Below are 13,110 nucleotides of genomic sequence, written 5' to 3' on the forward strand. Positions count from 1 at the left end.
CTGACATCACTGGGTCTGTTCCTCTCCAAATAAATGAATCATAGAATCATTGAGGTTGGAAAGACCACTAAGATCATCTAGTTCAACCACCAAGCCACCCCCACCATACCCAATAGCAACATCTCTCTGTGCTACATCTACCCATTTGTTGAACACCTCCAGAGATGGTGACTCCACCATTTCCCTGCACAGCCTGTTCCAGTGCATTACCACTCTTTGAAATTCTTCCTAATATCCAACCTGAAGCTCCCCTGTTGCAACTTAAGGCCATTGCTTCTTGTCCTATAGCTGTTACCTGAGAGAGTGGCCCTCACTCCCCTTGCTTCCACCTCCTTTCAGGTATCTGTAGAGAGCAATAAAGAAAATAAATAAATAAATAAATCCCTGAACTTCCTTTTCTCCAGACTGAACCATCCTGTTTCCCTCAGTTGCTCCCCTTCATACTTGTGCTCCAGACTCAGTTCTGTTGTCCTTCTTTGGGCACATTCCAGGTTTTAATATCTGCTGAGTCCAGCTGCACACACATTAAAACATCCACCACATTGCCCATGTACTGATGATGGAGTAAGCCTTACAGCCTGTTAGCATGTGGCCATCACAGCTCTTTCAGTAGCCACACGGAGCGACCAGGGAGTTCTTCCCTTCACACTTGTTGTCATGACAGGCATTTGGAAAAGGTCTTTACTAACAGAAGTTTTTAATCAATTATACTGGCATTTTCCCCAAGGTGTCTGGCATAAAATGGACCCCAGGAGCATCCCCTCCCTCGAGCACAGACAGTGGTTGCCCGGCAGAAGCTGCACCAGTCCCTGCTGATACACCCACACCCTTCTGCAACAAGAAGTCACAGGGTATGGGAGATCTGAACAGCTGTTCAAGTGAATGGCTCTCCTCATACAGCCTCCTTCATGAAAATCTGAAACATGGCTGAAACACTCTTTATATCATCAGTACAATGAAAGAAAAGAAACATGGGTCAAACAAAGCAGAAAAATAATGGGTCAAACCCTGAAGAGCAAACTCCCTCTTTTCTTTCAGCTTGACAAACCCAGACTTAGCAGTGAGGTGCTTGCGGGCAGCCGAGCCTGCAGCAGGCAGTTCTTCAGCAAAGGCACACAGCCGCCCCTGACCGTATTGGGCAGTGTTACAGGAGGTCATAATTTCAGATGGATGATCTGATCTCAGAGCATCCCCTGGTGTAATGAGTACAAGCAAGCTTTTCTTCCATCTCCAGATCTTTTTGTTTCTCTGTTTTGCACTTTGCGAAACAGACTTCTGATGGCTGCAGGAAGAACCTGGTCGGGCAGAACACCACCTCCAGACCAGTGCTCCTTCATAGCCACAGGGCTCATACTGGGCAAAGGGCCAGGCTGCAGCCAGGCCAGCTTCCATTCGGCTCGATGGGGCTGCCCAGCTGGGGCAGGCACAGCCCTGGGCAGAGCACGAGGCCTTGCGTAGCTCAACCTGACAGCACACGGCTACAGCACACCAGGCCAAACTCAGGAGTGCTCTGAATACAAATCACACATGATCAAGGCACAATTTGAATGCTATGCTGGTGGATATAAATATATCTTTTCTAACTAATCTTGTGTTAACAATTCTTTCTCAAACAAATGCCCTTTTTTCACCTGGCACCGAAGACGTTGCTTGCAGTGATGGAGCTCCCAGCTGCCTCACCTCTCAGCCAACATGATGCCTTCATATTTCATTTAAACAAAACTTATCCACAAGCAAAGAAGGAGGATGTGTGAATGTCTAAAGCTTATGCAAATTAAGAGGCTGCACACACAGGTCCTAAAAATAGTGGATAATAACAGCATTTCTTCACTATACTATAATTACGGGTGCACTGTCATCCCTTCTATTCTCTGTAAGGTCACAGTTGTATTATACAAAATTTACAGCATATTATCAGTTAAAAACACAATAATTAGCAAGCACACGTTGTCTTTCTTGAGCACCAGTGATGAACATTCACATTCATGAAAAAAGGCACATGGCTTGCTTCATGTGGACAACACACACTTAAATTTAATCATCAACTCCTGCTCTCCATTTTTGCTATTATAACACTATTTGCTGAAATCATACTGCACCGTTGGGATGAATTTGTCCTTAACAAAGTGTATGGGAACTGCTGAATCATGGCCTGAACCTCTGATTGACCACCTGAGGTGAGCACTGAGTCAGCCTTGGGAGCACAGGTGAAGACAATTCTCTTGTGCTGCCAGAAGGGATGGAGCCTGGCTGCACCTCTCCTAGACCCATTTAAGAGCTGACTACCCCTGGAGAAGGATCTCTTCTGGAGATTGCTTCTCTTGGAGTCTTCTCAGTGAGCTCAGGACATGCTTTCCATCCATTCTTCTTTAGTGTGATAACCTGTTCAGCCTCAGTTTCCTATATATTTCTGAATCATAGCATCCATATGATTCACACATTCATTGATTACACACAAAGAGACAAGGAGATGGAGATCTCACTATCACATCACTGATATATGCCTATGCAGAATTATGAAGTTTAAAGAAATACATTTGACTTATTCTACAATGACTTCTAGGTAACTATAGAACCTCTCAGTTGTTGTTCTGAACAGCACAGAGAACACCTGCATGAGCCACTCTGAAAGCTTTATTCACAGAATAAGGAATATTCAGAGAGCCTTTTCTTGTATACAATATTTTTGGCTTCCTTACCCACTAGAAGCTGGAAAAAAATGTCCAATCCATGTGAAAACTTAGAGAAAAGCATCACTAAAAGGCTGCACCAGTCTTCATCACTGGATAATGAGCTTGAAAAAATTTTCTCCAAGGATAAATGAACTTCTGACATGAAGAAACTAAGCATCTACCTGTTATTAGCACAGCCAGCATATTACAGATCAAGGGACCCAAAAGTGGCACTGCAGGAAGGAGGCCAGGAGCTGTGCTGAGCCATGCTGGCTGCTGGTCTGCCCCTGACACCCTTCTCTGGGGACTTCCCAGGAAAACTCCTCCATCCAAACAAGACCAGTGACAGTGGAATTGCCTGCTTGGCTCTGAAAGACTCTAATAATATGCACCGAGGGAGAGGCCGTGATCTGACAGCCTTCTCTTTCCCCCAGAGTAAAACATAAAAACACATCTCGGTGGCAAAGAGAGCACAGTTTGAAGAGCATCCCCAGTTAATTATATCCAAAAGAGAAATAATAAAATAAACTATTAAATTTTAGAACTCCCTCTTTAAAGCATTAAGCATTTTGTTACTGTGGTGCAGTTAAATTGCATGCTGGGCTGTGCTTTGCATTGCTTTACAGGGAGGTAAGGAAAGAGTTTTGTTACAAAATCAGACATTCCAAGCAGATTCCATCCCATACTGACCTCCAATACCCAGCAGATAACATTAGCACTAGTTGCTGCCCAGCAAGGTACCTGCCAGAGGGACACCCATAGGTCTCATGTTTCTGGATGCAGGGCACCGCATCTGCCCCAGCTCCGGGACCATGCGTACCTGGATGGCAGGAGTGACACTGGCATAAGAGACAGCTCTTTGCAACAGCTATCTAGGATTTGCTATGTCTTTGGAAATGAGAATTATTTCATACAGCCCTGCAGGGGTGGGCAGAAACCATCTCATTTAGGATGGCTGCCTGTTCCTGACAGCCCAGAGCCATCAAGCTGTGATTAAAAACATCCAGAGGTGCATTTATGAACAGTTCAACCCAGCAGGTCTTTCACATCCAGAAAACAGAAATATTTTCTGTAGTTTAACAAGTTATTGAAAGGTCAATCCAGAAAATATCTGGCAATAAAGGTAGTCAGACATTTCTGTTTCATCTCCTCTGGTGAGGGCAGTGTAGCTCAGCTGGCAGAGACTTACCTCGGGCTATAGCTCACCCTGTGAGGACTTGTTCCTGCCTCACTCTTGTTATTTACGTACCACACTGCGCAACACCCACCTAGGTGCTTTAGAAATGTAAGCTGAAAAAACACCCAGCTTTCCTCAGATGCAGGAGAAAGCAGCACTTCCCAGGCTTCCATTGTTCAAGTGACTGACAATGAGCACTCCCTCAGCTGTGCTGGAGTTAGCAGATTGGCCACAGGTGATGGAAAGCTATCCTCCTTTGTAGCTTTGCTTTATGTAGGGACATCCAAAAACATTTGCTCCATGCACCCAGCACAGTCCCATCACCAATTGCTAACGAGTGCTCGCAGAGCTGGTGGTGATATTGTTATTTTGGTACAGACCACCTACAATATCTTTCTACCACACCTACCATCATTTCTGGGCATGAATTCATACCAGAAATAAGTGGTTATATTGAAAAAGAATTAACAAAGGACTCCTTTAACAGAGTGCTGACAACAGAGATGGTGGTGAAGCCACAATCCCTGGAGGTGTTCAAGAAACATGTAAATGTATCACTGAGGGATTTGAGTTAGTGGGCACAGTGGGAATGGGTTGATAGTTTGACTTGGTGACCTTAGTGATCTTTTCCAACCTTAATAATTCTAGAGGTGCATGGAAACTCAATGATATTTGAGCAATTTTGTTCCTTGCCCACTTCTTGTCCCAACCATTTTCTGTCCCCCCACCCCTGACCCTGCTGGCTTTCAAGAAGCTGACACCTGATTTCAGTGTAGCTCATTGGCTGCGCAAGATGAAAAGCACCTGAGCCATCCTCAGGATAGGACCATGACCTCCACAGCATTATAACTGCACCTGTGAAATCCTGGTTCTTTCAGTAAATAATCCAGGTTTTGAATCAGACAACATTTAATATTTAATAGCATTTGATAGAGTGCCCACATCAGGGAAGAAAGCTGTAGGGAGAACAGCAGCCAGCAGAAGGCTGACAGAAGCCCGGAACATCACCACTGACACTGTGGGTGCCGGCCCCAGGCCTCGATGCAGGAGGTAGGGACTCAGCAAGGCACTGCTAGGGATCCTATGGGCTGCAGGCTGGGCTGGTGGGTGGCACCAAGCAGACAGAATGCTGCCGAGCCCTTTCCAAGCCTGTGTTTGTTGGGAAACATCAAAGCCAGCAGAATAGTAGGTGTCCCAAAATGTCTTAATTCAGAGAATTAGTGTTAACCGAGTCTGATTAGCTCCATTTATCTCTAATTAATTACCTTTACCTAATTAGACACCCTGTTTCCAGTAGACATGGAGTCAAGTAGACTAGATTATTAGTGTAGTCACTGTGCCTTTACAAAATCCTGAAATTAATGAAACGTGCAAAAGAATCCGCAGCTTTAATTGCACAGGTGTTGCCTTATGGCAAAGCTTTATCATCTGATTACACCAAGGGATTATTAGTGACTTTTTATATAGAGGATGAGCCTGTGAAATGTACCTTAGCAACAGCTCATTAGTTTAGGGTTGTTACTGTATTATTTATTACATTCAGCCTGCCCCATTATCTAGATTGATTCATGGACCTGTATTTTCCTCCCCTCTGTGAGGGAAATAAATAAGCACCGCCCGGCTCCCGCAGCCCAGCTGCAGCGAGGGGCAGCAGCACTGCTTGGCTCCCGATAGCCGCCCTTTACAATAAAGCTTTAAAGTTGATTTAAATAAAACTCTTTTTTTTCCCTTCCCTCTCTCAGCAAAGTTATCAATTCAAGCTTCTGTCAAACAGGGATGCTTTCAGCATGCCAGCCAAACAGTTTGGGCCATCTTAAATCTTTTCAGATAAGTAAAAATACAGTATGATTGAAGAATGAAATACAATATATTTACATCCAAAATAATTTCTTCTCCTGTAAGTCATCCTTTATGAAATCCATCAGAAATATTTCATTTTGATATTTCCCGTAACAGCTGGGTTGTTGGTTACCTCCGAAGAAGTAAACCTGAGGGCTTGGAGCTTTTGCCAGCCAGGAGAGCTGCCTGTGTGGCAGAACCCAGACAAAGCTGCACAGCAGCCTGTGTGCTGGAGCCATCTCCCCTTGCGGAAGCCTCCCAGGCCAGGAAGGCTTCACCACTCCGACCTGCATCTTCCTCACAGCCCCCTGGATCTGGGTCTGGCCAAACGCCACTGTGGGACCAGATTGCAGCACTGCGGGCCCAGTCCAACAGGCAGACCTGGCATATGACAGCACGATGCACCTTTATGGTTTCTGTGGCATACATCTAAAAGGCATCGCCCTGCATCAGTCGCCCAATATTAATGATGTCTTGGAAGCACACTCCAAATGAAAGCTGCTTGACCGGCACCTAGCTGTAGGAAATGGCTGTGGCACCCACTTGTTATAGGCCAGGTAGGACTGCTGCTCTTCCAATATACCACCCCAACAAATATAGCCCAAAGAGGGTCCCACAAGGACAAAGCTGGGCTCTGGCTGCAGGGTTCTGGTGCAGGAACCCAGTGCCCTGGGAGCCAAGTTGTCAGAGAAGCCCTGCAGCGGCTGGACCAGGCTGCTGAGAGCAGAAGCATAGGGGATGAACGAGCACCAGCACTGAGGCTTCAGTACCTCACACCGAGAGGTGACAGAGATGTGTGGGCAGCTCCAGGCCCCTCATAGAACTCCCAGTGCCATGGCCACCAACAGCTGGGACTGTGGGAAAAGGCCCAGGTCCTTCCCAGCCCCAGTGCTGCATGTGCTTTGAAGTAGGATCCTTCCACACTCCTTGTTGATGTCCCATTCATCAGAGCCATGGACGCTGACCTCGCCTCCACTTCTCACACCCACTGCAGGTACGTCTGTATACCTGAAACACACGTATTCCTGGAGCTGAGGGCTCACTCCATCCCTCACCACTTGTACCCAAAGAATTCTGACTTTGCCTTCGGTAACAAAATGAGGCAGAACAGGAGAAAGAAGCAAGATTAACAATTAAGTATTTATTTAAAGAAGAGCAATTAAGTATTTATTTAAAGGACATCCACAGTTTTACTAGCAGAAGAACACAAGAGAGATGCTGGTCATGCTGGTCACAGTGATGGTGGGAGGCAGTCCAGAAGCCCAGAGCAGAGGTGGGCTGTACACACACAGGGAGCCCCTTACAGGTACACACCCATGGCTCTGCACAGAGCATTTCTAGAAAGGGAGGCAGCGGCTCAGGGCTGAGCCCAGCACACACTGCTGCTTCCCCCACATGCCCATTTCTTATACACAAACCATGATATCTCTTCATTTTCCTCTGAAACACACATGGCTGTCATTCACACTCAGAGCCACATCTGGAGAGGTTGGCCCTGCTGCTCCTCTTTTTGTCCCCACACGTTCCCTACCCTATGAGTAGTACCCTGGCTGGGACAGGCAGTGCTGGTCAGAGAGGCAGGGCCAGCACCCGGGTCAGATACCACTGCTGCCCCAGAGCCAGACCCTGGTTCTTGGCCCAGGTGCACAGCGCAGCCTCAGAAAGTGAAAATCAATGTACAGGCACCAAAGAGATTAGGATCAGCAGGTCAGGGTCAAAGCTACCACACTCACAGTGCACTCAGCAGGGCGAGATGGGGCAAAGCAGTGTCTCTGCAGGGTGATTAGTAATCTGACAGCACTCAGCCCACGCTCTGCTCTGGCCACCAGGAAGAGATATCTGCACAGCCACACCGATGGTCCAGTGGTCCCTCCGGAGACCCCACAGATCAGTGGCTGAGGGCTCACTGCCACGGCTTGGGCTGTACCAGAGCCTCAAACATCCCTCCGCTCTGTCGCTCCAATGACAATCCCCCCCTAGGACCCCACTCGGGTGACACAGCAGCACCGAGGTTTACCCAGCGCTCCGTACCCACCGCACGGTGCCCAGGCGCCGGGGCGGCCCTCCCCGTTTTGTGGCCGGGGAAGGAATGGAGGCGGGCGGGTCCGGCCCGGCGGGCTAATTGCCCCCGTAAATCACCGCGCAGCTCCGCGCTCCGCCGTTTATTTTTCTGACAGTAATTTAGTGCTTGCTCTTTTCCACACTTGTCACCGCGTGTTTTTCCTCACATTAGAAGCCTGTAGGAAAAGGACAGTAATTAACGGCGCAATCCATCCTGGCGGAGGCTCCTTCATCACGCGGTGATAATTGCCCCCCGTGACTGTCAGGGCCGCTCCCCCCGCGCCGCCCGATTTGTCACGGCCCCGCGCCGGGGGGCAGCGCCCGGTGACCCCCGCCCCGGACCTGTCCCGAGAACGGGGGGAGCTCACGGAGAGACGCACTCTCACCTCCCGCCCCACCACCCCGGGCTCTCAGCCGCCACCGCCACCCCAGACGGGGCTAATGGGATCGTCAGGGTTTTGGGCTCCATCACCGCCTCCGAGAGAAGGGAGCAGCGGAGCCCCCGCGTCAGCTGCCACAGCTGTCAGCAGCTCCGCCGCCCGTCAGCAGCCGCAGCCGTACCTGCCCGCCCCGCGTGGCCTCGCTGCTGCACCGCCGCTCTCTGCGGAGGAGGCGGCGTCTTCGTACAAAGGGTTTTCGGTGGGAATTAGTCTGTTAAAAACTATTAACGTAATTAGGAATCTCCTGCCCTCGCGGTACGGAGGGCCGGGCGCTGTGCCGGGGTCTCTCCGCCTCTCCGCCTCGCCTCCCCCCCGGGCCCTCCCCGCAATCACAGCCGCACCGTCCCTTTTTTTTTTTTTTTTTTTTTTTTTTTAGAGATTATATCAGTAACTGCTAAGAAGGTCACGATAAAATGAAAAGAGTAAACCGGGGCTACAGCTGGGGACTTTCCTGTTCTTTTCCTTCCCCTGATTAGCAAATCAAAGCCGCCTGAATGATTCACACTTTTCACCTGATTTTGTCCTTTTCACTAATCATGTAGCAATTTTCCCTTGACTGACAGTTTTCTTTATAATTGGCCCTGATCTAGGAGGGTTCTAATAACCAGAAAATCCCCTCTGTGGGCCCAAAGGCTCCGGCGAATCGGCGCTCCGCTTTCCCTGGGCCATCTGCGGGCCGCGGCGCGGCGGTGCGAGCGGAGCGGCCTCATCTAAATGTTCAATAATGGTGTGAATATTCTATGAGGAGCGGAGTTAAGGACTGGAGGTAGCAGATTCTAATTACTGTTCATTTGCCAGAGTATCAAAGCCTAATTACTGTTCATTTTATGCTCCTGAGGAAAGGAGAAGTCAAAGCAGGGTTCCGGAGGCTCCCCCTGAGATCTCCGTAAGCCTTTATCTGTCTCTCTGTTTAAATAGGTTGAGTGTTAGTATGTTAAATTACATCCTGGAAGCAAACATATTCCACAAACAAACACGATGATCCATGTTCTAAATAAAGCGGGACGGCTCCGTACTACCTGCTTCGTGCCTCGCTCTCTCTTCTCCCGATTTATCTTTTTAATGCGCGCAATAAATATCTGGGAGAGATTTCTCAAGCCCCCCCGCAGCCCTCCTTCCTCCCCCCCCCCCCCCAGCTCTCCCTCTCCCTTTTTAAGGCAGCGGTTTGGCTTTGAAAGGATTTTCGCACCTTCTGGGGGGAAGCTACCGGAGCCGCTATCTGCCACTTAGCTGACAATTTCTGTCACCAATTAGCAGCTAAATCAACAGCAGGAAAAAAAAAAAAATAGGGGGAAAAAAAAAAAAAAAAAGAAGGAAAAAAATCACTAAAAAGCAAAAGGGAGCCCGCGCGGGGCTGGGGTCTGTGTGCGGCTCTCTCTCCCCCCCATCCCCACGCGTGTTTTCCTGTCGCCCCGTTAAGGCAGCATCGCTTCGCTATCAGTTCACTGCGACGGACCCGCGTTCCCCCCCTCGCGGGGAGGGCCGATTGAATTGTCTCGCCCTCCCCTCGCAGGAGCTCTGGCAGCGCTGCGCCGGCTGCCGCTGGAGCTCAGACAACAGCCTAATGAGGCGGCCGGGCTGTGCGGGCTGCGCCGTGATGAGTGCTAAATGCAAAGCCGGTGCGGCACACGCGGTTTGTTATCATTCAATCTGCTTGAAACCGCAAACCGGTCATTATCCAGCCATTATTTTAGTTGATTTACAATCGCGGTGGATGAAGCAATTGCTGTGGCTTGTTCGGTCCCCTGGCGGGGAGATGGGAACCAGCTTGCAATTTGCATTTACACGATCTGACTGAGCAGCTTATTAGATCTGGATATTTATTTTCCACTTAACCGATGTTTGATTACACTTTAATAAAGTACAAGAAAACTGTCTGGCTGCCTGCGCCTGACGGCTCCTGCCGGGCGCTTCGCTGGGATTTGGGTAATGACACGCTAGAGCCCGGGCGGGGCGCGGGGACAGAGACAAACCCGTCCGGGGGGGCTCGGAGGGGACCGAGCCGCTCATTCGGGGAGAACTGGGGTCCGGTGTCGCGGTGAAGGCGGCGGGGTTGAGCCGGGAGTGTCCTGGTCGGGTCCCGCGGGCTGTACAGGTCCATCCCCGGCCCCGCAGCGCCCGAGGAACCCCTATAACATGGGGCTGAGACGGTGGCCGGGGGCTGCGTCCGAGGAAGGGAAGCCTCCCGTCCTGCTGCGGGATGCCATGCACTGCACTGACCTCACACACACAGAGGCAAGCGTTGAGCAGAAAAAAGTAAATAAGACACGGCCGAGAGCGACCAACAGACGCGGTGCCTTCAGCTGCGCTGACACGCGTCTCCACGCCCTCCCACCAGCGTGCAGAGCCGCCAGCACCACGGCAGCCGCCCCCAGGCTGTGCCAGGCCCTGGGACCCACAGGACGGGCAACGTCCCGCTGCCCACGGACGGCGGCTCGGCTGGGAACCGTTCCCACTCCAGGGGGTCGGCAGAGCGGGGACCCCGGCTGGCACCTGGGCGGGACAGCGCGGCTCGGGGGCTCGCAAACGCACGCCGGGCAGCACCGAGCCACGCTGTGTGTGACGGAGCTGGAGCTCTGCTCCTAACGGCGGTTGGCTGCCAGAGCGAAGTACCCGGGCAGGGGCCAAATTGCCACTCTCGAAATTCCCGAAATGAGCGGCCTGCCTGCGGGACGCATTTTTCTCTAACTGCTCTTTTAGGTTCTAGATGTCCCGCTTAGGAGTAACAACCTTCCCTACACGGAGTGTCTATTTGCTGAAGAGCTTGAGTTAATTGCCGAAGGCCCTGAATTTATTGCCAGGGATCAAAACGATGTGGCTCAATGCACTGGGAGCTGGGAAGTTGCGGGGCCGTGAGAGGCAGGAGAACAGGCGGCCGGTGTCAAGTCCCCTCTGGCCCGAGGACACATTCGTTTGTCCGTTCGCTCGCTGCCCACTCGGAGCCGCGGGCTCAGCACCGGAGGGGCAGCGGTGAAGCCGAGGGCTGCCCGCCCCGTCGGGGTTCCCGGGGCTCTCGGCCATCACCCCGTGCCGCTCCCGGCCGAATCGCTCTGTGCCCTCAGGAACCTCCCTGCCCGCCCGGGAGCGGTTTGTGATGGAAGTCTACAATCGGTCCTAAGGGCGTCTCTTCTTCGGGCTGCTCCCAAACCCAGATCCGGGAGGCCCTCTGCAATGCGCTCGGGTACCGGCACCGGGATCCAGGCTTGGGCTGGAGAACGGAGACAAAGACAAAACGATGGCAACAATTAGAGCTTAGTCGGGCGTTAATGCGTGCGGCCGCGCAGCGCGGTGCGAGGGACCCGGCTTCGGCACGGGGGCGGCCGTTCCCCCCTGTTAATAGAACTTAGTTCTGCGGTTGGTTCTCTTTAAGGAGCGTTCGGAGTGAATTGTTTCTTTTGTTTACGACCCAGCCGACGAGCCCCGGTAATCTCATGTTTTATCTCCCCACCATATGGAAAAGCCATTTATCGCGGCCAATCACGGGGAAGCGAAGAAAACCCCATTTTATGGAAAGGTATATATCACAAGTTTGTTCATCATTAAAGATATGATTACCGGTGAAAACCTTCCGAAAGTGGCACATTTATGAGTTCGGGAACAGATGGGGACATCCATTTTCCTTGCAAATACTTTTGAAATTGCTCTACTGGTAGCAGTATAAAAATGATATACAGACGCCAGCTCCGACGGAGCCGGGACAGGGGCTGCAGATTTACGCAGGAGCGCTCCACACGCGCCCGCCAGCGCTGATGGATGCCCTGCGCACCGCGGGACGGGGCGGTGGGGGCAGCGCCGGGGCCGGGGACTCCCGAGCCGGTAACAGCCCCGCAACGCGCTGCGTGACCCCGCGAGGGCGGAGGGAATGGGGAGGGGGGAGGGAGGTGGGAGCAGAGCGCACAGAGGGAGCCGAGCTGAGGTCGGTTTGGGGCAATGGGCGCCGCCGCCTTTTCCACCCCGAGCCTCAGCAAAGCCGCTCGGCCCCGATTGTCATTATCATATTGATTAAGTTCATCAGAGAGCGATTTGGGCTTTAACTGCAGCGGATCGGGAAGGGGAGCGAAGGGCGATCTAAGGAAAGCGCAGCATTCCTGCCGCGGGGACGCTTCCCCGTTCCAGTTCATTGAGGGAGTTGATTAAGTTTAAATGAAGCAGACACCGGATAAAAGGGGGGGGATTGACCACTGGGCCGCGCCTGAAAGGGCCCCGAGCCCCGCAGAAAGGCGAGATCTGCTAAATGCTCTAATCTTCAATCACATCTTACATCAATACAGACAAAGTTTGGTAATGAGAGATTCAATGAAGCATGCGGGAGAGAGAATTAATCCTCTTGGTCTAAACTGGGTTCAACTTTGAAGCCCGCTCCGAAGGAAAGACAGTTATCTAAATGCTAAATAAGAAACTTATTGTACTTTTCATGGCATGCTAATCTTCGCTCTACTCCATCTCCGTTATTTGTATGCCCATAGATGGCAGTTGTCATGGTGATTATATCAAGCCACTTCGGTGCGGATGACTGCGAGCAACCGGGGCCTCCCCGCAGCCCGGTCCCGGCCCCGCAGCGCTGCCCGGGGAATTACGCAGCAGCTCCGTCCCGAGAAGCACAGTTCCGAGCCCTTCTCTCTCGACTGTTCCCCCCACGGTCGCCCAAACCCGAACGCTCTCTCCCCCTCCTTGTAGGGGTGCTTTTTTTTTTTTTTTTTGGAGCTCGCCTTGATAAGCTTTTGATGTCACAAATCAAACACTCGCCGGGAGGTGGATAATGGGGAGTGTGATCTCCTCCGCTCGTACACGCACAGCTCTCCGCTCCTCCGCTGCAGCGCACGGGGCGATGGCCGCAGCCGTGGGTGCAGGATTTTGCGGGGGGGCAAAACCATCGGCACAGCCGGCGGCACAGCGCCTTTATGCGTCCTACACCAACCGC

At 51.5% G+C, this 13,110-nt stretch overlaps 1 long non-coding RNA gene across 1 annotated transcript; it reads right to left on the reverse strand.

Moving 5' to 3' along the window:
• Positions 1-6,914: 6,914 nt before the first annotated feature.
• Positions 6,915-9,292, reverse strand: LOC128072531 (uncharacterized). The gene is made up of 3 exons (XR_008202329.1): positions 9,209-9,292; positions 8,311-8,410; positions 6,915-7,925 (listed from the first exon to the last, which is right to left on the reverse strand). It is a non-coding gene; the product is annotated as an uncharacterized LOC128072531 (long non-coding RNA).
• Positions 9,293-13,110: the final 3,818 nt, after the last annotated feature.

The sequence above is a fragment of the Tympanuchus pallidicinctus genome, unplaced genomic scaffold (genome assembly GCF_026119805.1).
Source record: "Tympanuchus pallidicinctus isolate F22 unplaced genomic scaffold, pur_lepc_1.0 scaffold7, whole genome shotgun sequence".
Lineage (NCBI taxonomy): Eukaryota > Metazoa > Chordata > Aves > Galliformes > Phasianidae > Tympanuchus > Tympanuchus pallidicinctus.